We start from the raw sequence: 5,229 nt of genomic DNA on the forward strand, positions 1-5,229 counted from the left end.
GCTTGATCAATCAATCCCACTGGGATTCGACCTCACTCTATTGTGAGTTTTTACTTGACGACAACTTCGGTACACTTGCCGAAGGGAGATTTGTTGAGAGACAAGTTTTTCGCGCATCAAGTTTATGGCACCGTTGCCAGGGATTGATTGTGCATCAACAATGATTAAATTGGAAGATCACTAGATTGAGCATTTTTATTTTGTGAATTTTATTTTCTGTTTGAGTGATTTACTTTTTGTTTTAGTTAAACTTCTTCCCTTCCCCTTCTATAATTTCTGTTTGCTAACCCACTAACTGTTTGATATATTGCATCACCCACAACTAACAGCAATTCTGACACAAATACTGTCTGCACCTATTTCCTTTGCTTGTACTTGTTGGTTGTATGACAGGGAGAAGAAGCGGGGCTTCAACTTCCTTTGATTCTGAACCTGAGAGAACCTTCCTTAGACTAAGGAGGGAGGCAAAAGAAAAACGTGTAGTTGGTGCTGAAGAAGAGGAGGAACACTTTGAGGAATACTTTGAACCAAACATGGAAGAAAACATGGAAAATCATCATGAAGAAGAGACTCACAACCATGGCAGAGGAGGTGGAGCAAATCATGCTGGGGAGGATAGAAGAGTTTTGGGCTCTTATATCAATCCAAACCTAGGCAATTGTGGAAGTAGCATCCAAAAGCCAACAATCCATGCCAACAACTTTGAACTTAAACCACAGCTCATCACCCTTGTTCAGAACAACTGTTCGTTTGGAGGAGGTGTTCAAGAAGACCCCAATCAACATTTGACTACCTTCCTGAGAATATGTGACACAATGAAATCTAATGGTGTTCATCCTGACGCCTATAGACTGCTCTTATTTCCCTTCTCACTCAGGGACAAGGCAGCCAAGTGGCTGGAATCCTTCCCAAGGGAGAGCTTAAAAACTTGGGAGGATGTGGTGAACAAATTCTTAGCAAGATTCTACCCTCCTCAACGAATCAATAGGCTGAGAGCTGAGGTTCAAACTTTCAGGCAACAAGATGGTGAGACTCTGTATGAAGCATGGGTGAGGTTCAAGGACTTAACAAGGAGGTGTCCACCTGACATGTTCAACGAATGGGTCCAGCTGCACATTTTCTATGAAGGGCTCTCTTATGAGTCAAAGAAGGCAGTAGACCATTCATCTGGAGGATCCTTGAACAAGAAGAAGACCATTGAGGAAGCCATAGATGTTATTGAAATAGTAGCAGAAAACGACTACTTCTATGCTTCCGAAAGAGGGAACACAAGAGGAGTGATGGAGCTAAACAATGTAGATGCTCTGTTGGCCCAAAACAAGCTCATTATCCAGCAGCTGGCTGACCTCACCAAGAAGATGGAGAGGAACCAAGTAGCAGAAATCTCCACTTCATCAACAACACAAGAAGGAGTGAATGAAGAAGCAGAGGGGAGTCAGGAGCAAGCCAATTACATTGGGAATTCACCAAGGAAAAACTATGATCCATACTCCAAGACTTACAACCCTGGATGGAGAAACCACCCAAACTTTGGGTGGGGAAGTGAGCAAGATCAAAACCAAGACCAGAGACATTACAACTCCAACAACAATGCAGCTCACCAGCAATTTGGAAACAAAAAGCTACTAGCCCAGCTCATCTAATTAGAATCTGAGCTTCACTCAAAAAACTCTGAGATATTATTGCTTCTCAACCTATTAGTCTTCTATTTTATTTGTCTAGTTGCTTGAGGACAAGCAACAGTTTAAGTTTGGTGTTGTGATGAGCGGATATTTTATATGCTTTTTGGGGTTAATTTCATATAGTTTTTAGTATATTCTAGTTAGTTTTTAGTTTATTTCCATTAGTTTTTAGGAAAAATTCATATTTCTGGACTTTACTATGAGTTGTGTGTTTTTCTGTGATTTCAGGTATTTTTCTGGCTGAAATTGTGGGAGCTGAGCAAAAATCTGATTCAGACTAAAAAAGGATTGCTGATGCTGTTGGATTTTGACCTCCCTGCACTCAAAGTGGATTTTCTGGATCTACAGAACTCAAAATGGCGTGCTTCCAATTGCGTTGGAAAGTAGACATCCAGGGCTTTCCAGCAAAATATAATAGTCCATACTTTGCTCAAGGATAGATGACATAAACTGGCGTTCAACGCCAGTTCTCTGCCCAATTCCGGCGTCCAGCGCCAGAAAAGGATTAAAAGTTGGAGTTCAACGCCAGAAATGGATCCAAACCTGGCGTTGAACGCCCAAAACAGCCTTATGCACGTGAATTGTTTAAGTCTCAGCCCCAGCACACACCAAGTGGGCCCCAGAAGTGGATCTCAGCACCACCCATCATAGTTTACTCATTTTTTGTAAACCTAGGCTACTAGTTTAGTATTTAAACAACTTTTAGAGAATTACTTTGGATCTCATGACATTTTTAGATCTGAACTTTGTATTCTTTGACGGCATGAGTCTTTAAACTCCATTGTTGGGGGTGAGGAGCTCTGCTGTGTCTCGATGAATTAATGCAAGTATTTCTGTTTTCCATTCAAACATGCGTGTTCCTATCTAAGATATCCATTCGCGCCTAACTATGGAGAAGGTGATGATCAGTGACACTCATCACCTTCCTCAATCCATGAACGTGTGTCTGACAATCACCTCCGTTCTACATCAGATTGAATGAATATCTCTTAGATTCCTTAATCAGAATCTCTGTGGTATAAGCTAGACTGATGGCGGCATTCATGAGAATCCGGAAAGTCTAAACCTTGTCTGTGGTATTCCGAGTAGGATTCAGGGATTGAATGACTGTGACGAGCTTCAAACTCGCGAGTGCTGGGCGTAGTGACAGACGCAAAAGGAGGGTGAATCCTATTCCAGCATGATCGGGAACCTCAGATGATTAGCCGTGCTGTGACAGAGCATTTGGACCATTTTCGCAAGAGGAGGGGATGTAACCATTGACAATGGTGATGCCCCAACACACAGCTTGCCATAGAAGGACGTGCGTGCGTGAATCAGAGGACAAAGGAAAGCAGAGATTCAGAAGACAAAGCATCTCCAAAACTCCAACATATTCTCCATTACTGCATAACAAGTAACTTTTAACCCATGCTCTCTTGTTTATTCGCAATTCAACTGATAAATACAATTGACTTCCTGACTAAGAATTGCAAGATAACCATAGATTACTTCAAACCAACAATCTCCGTGGGATTCGACCCTTACTCATGTAAGGTATTACTTGGACGACCCAGTGCACTTGCTGGTTAGTGGTACGAGTTGTGAAAAGTGTGATTCTCAATTCGTGCACCAAGTTTTTGGCGCCGTTGCCAGGGATTGTTCGTGTTTGAACAACTGACGGTTTATTTTGTTGCTTAGATTAGGAAATTTTTATTTTTTGGTTTCGAGTCTCTTATTATTGTTCTTAGTTAAAAATATCCTTCTTCAAAACAAGTGTTACATTTACTGCCCAATTGGCTAGAGCGTTGGTCTAAGTCCGTGGCAGTTTGGTGCACTCTTTTTAAAATCTTTTTCAAAAATAATATTTTCTCTATTAAATTTTGTGCCAAACTTTAAGTTTGGTGTTTTCTAGTTGATTTCCCTTTGATTTTCGAAAATTTTAAGTTTGTTGTTCCTTCTTCATGTTCTTGTGTTCTTTTGAGTCTTCAAAGTGTTCTTGAGTTTTCCTTGTGTCTTGATCTTAAAATTTTAAGTTTGGTGTTCCTTGGTGTTTCCCCTCCAGATTTTTCGAAAACAAGGAGCATTAGATCTAAAAATTTTAAATCTTGCGCTATTTTATTGTTTTTCTCTTTCCTCACTAAATTCAAAAATATCTTTTCTCTCTAATTTTAAAACAAATTTTCAAAAATTATTTTTAAAAAAAAATTCAGATTTTTTTTCAAAATTTAAAATCTCTTCCAAATCATATCTTTTTCAAAACTTCCTTACCACTTTCTCTCCCTTCATTTTTCCGAAAATCTTCACCTATTTTTATTTATTTTATTAATTTATTTTATTTTTGAAATAAATAAATAAATAAATAAAATATTTTCCCTATTTTACATCATCTTCCTTTCTCCATCATGGATCTAAGTCGAAATGAACAGTCCAGGAGGACTCTGGGGTCATATTCTAACCCCTCTACTGCTTCATATGGGAGTAGCATCTGCATACTGATGAGTATTTTGGTAGAAAAATGAATTTCTCCCAAAATACACAAATCTAACCGGCAAGTGTACCGGGTCGCATCAAGTAATAAAAACTCACGGGAGTGAGGTCGATCCCACAGGGATTGAAGGATTGAGCAATTTTAGCTTAGTGGTTAATTTAGTCAAGCGAATCAAGATTTGGTTGAGTGTTTTGTGATTTGCAGAAATTAAATTGCATGGAATTAAAGAGAACAGGGAATTAAAGTGCTGAATCTTAAAGAACAAGAAATTAAATGGCAGAAACTTAGAATGCAAGAAATGTAAATTGCGGAATCTTAAAGTGCAAGAAATGTAAACGGCTGGAATTGTAAAGGGAATTGGGGATTGGATTTGCAGAATTTAAACAAGGAAAAGTAAGTTGCATCAAATAGAAAAGTAAAAGAGTGTTTGGGTTGAATCGGATCTGAAGCAGAACAAGTAAATGAACATGAAAAGCAAAAACAGAATGTAAATTGGAATTTCAGATCTCAGGGGTCCAGAGACTAGAAAACCAGGTCTAGATCTCACTACCTTCCTTGATCCAACAAGAACAATTGCAAGGGAAAAGTAAATTGCAAAGAAAGTAGATGAAGAACAATTAACCCAAACTGAAATTCAATTAAGCAGTAAATAAACAGAGAGATCCAAGGATGAGATTGAAACAGAATTTCTTCAATTCTTCAACCGAAGATCCAAGACAATTGTAATAGAAATTGAAAGCAATAAAACTGAGAGGAAGAGAAGTGAATTCTCCTTCCCCAAGACAAAGAAATTAAAGATCACTCAATACCCAAAGCTCTCCGAAAACTATTATGAAAATTCCAAAGAAAAGCTCTCCGAAGAACTTGAATTCTATCCTATTTATACACTTTCTTCAAATGATCTTCAAGCCTTGAGTTGGGCTTTTGCTCTTGGTGGAATTGGGTTGAAAGAGGCCTTGATTGATTGCTCTTGAAGTTTGGAGAAGAACCAAAGTGAACCAATTGAACCGGGTTGGAGTTTTGCAAAAGTTGGACCAAAAGTTGGAGCAAAAGTTAGGGTCTAACTTTTGGTCCAAC

General features: G+C 38.7%; 1 non-coding gene across 1 annotated transcript; it reads right to left on the bottom strand.

The window, feature by feature from the left end:
- Positions 1-986: 986 nt before the first annotated feature.
- LOC112782087 (small nucleolar RNA R71) lies at positions 987-1,090 on the bottom strand. The gene has a single exon (XR_003192827.1). It is a non-coding gene; the product is annotated as a small nucleolar RNA R71 (small nucleolar RNA).
- Between the last annotated feature and the right edge of the window lie 4,139 nt (positions 1,091-5,229).

The sequence above is a fragment of the Arachis hypogaea genome, chromosome 19, assembly GCF_003086295.3.
Source record: "Arachis hypogaea cultivar Tifrunner chromosome 19, arahy.Tifrunner.gnm2.J5K5, whole genome shotgun sequence".
Lineage (NCBI taxonomy): Eukaryota > Viridiplantae > Streptophyta > Magnoliopsida > Fabales > Fabaceae > Arachis > Arachis hypogaea.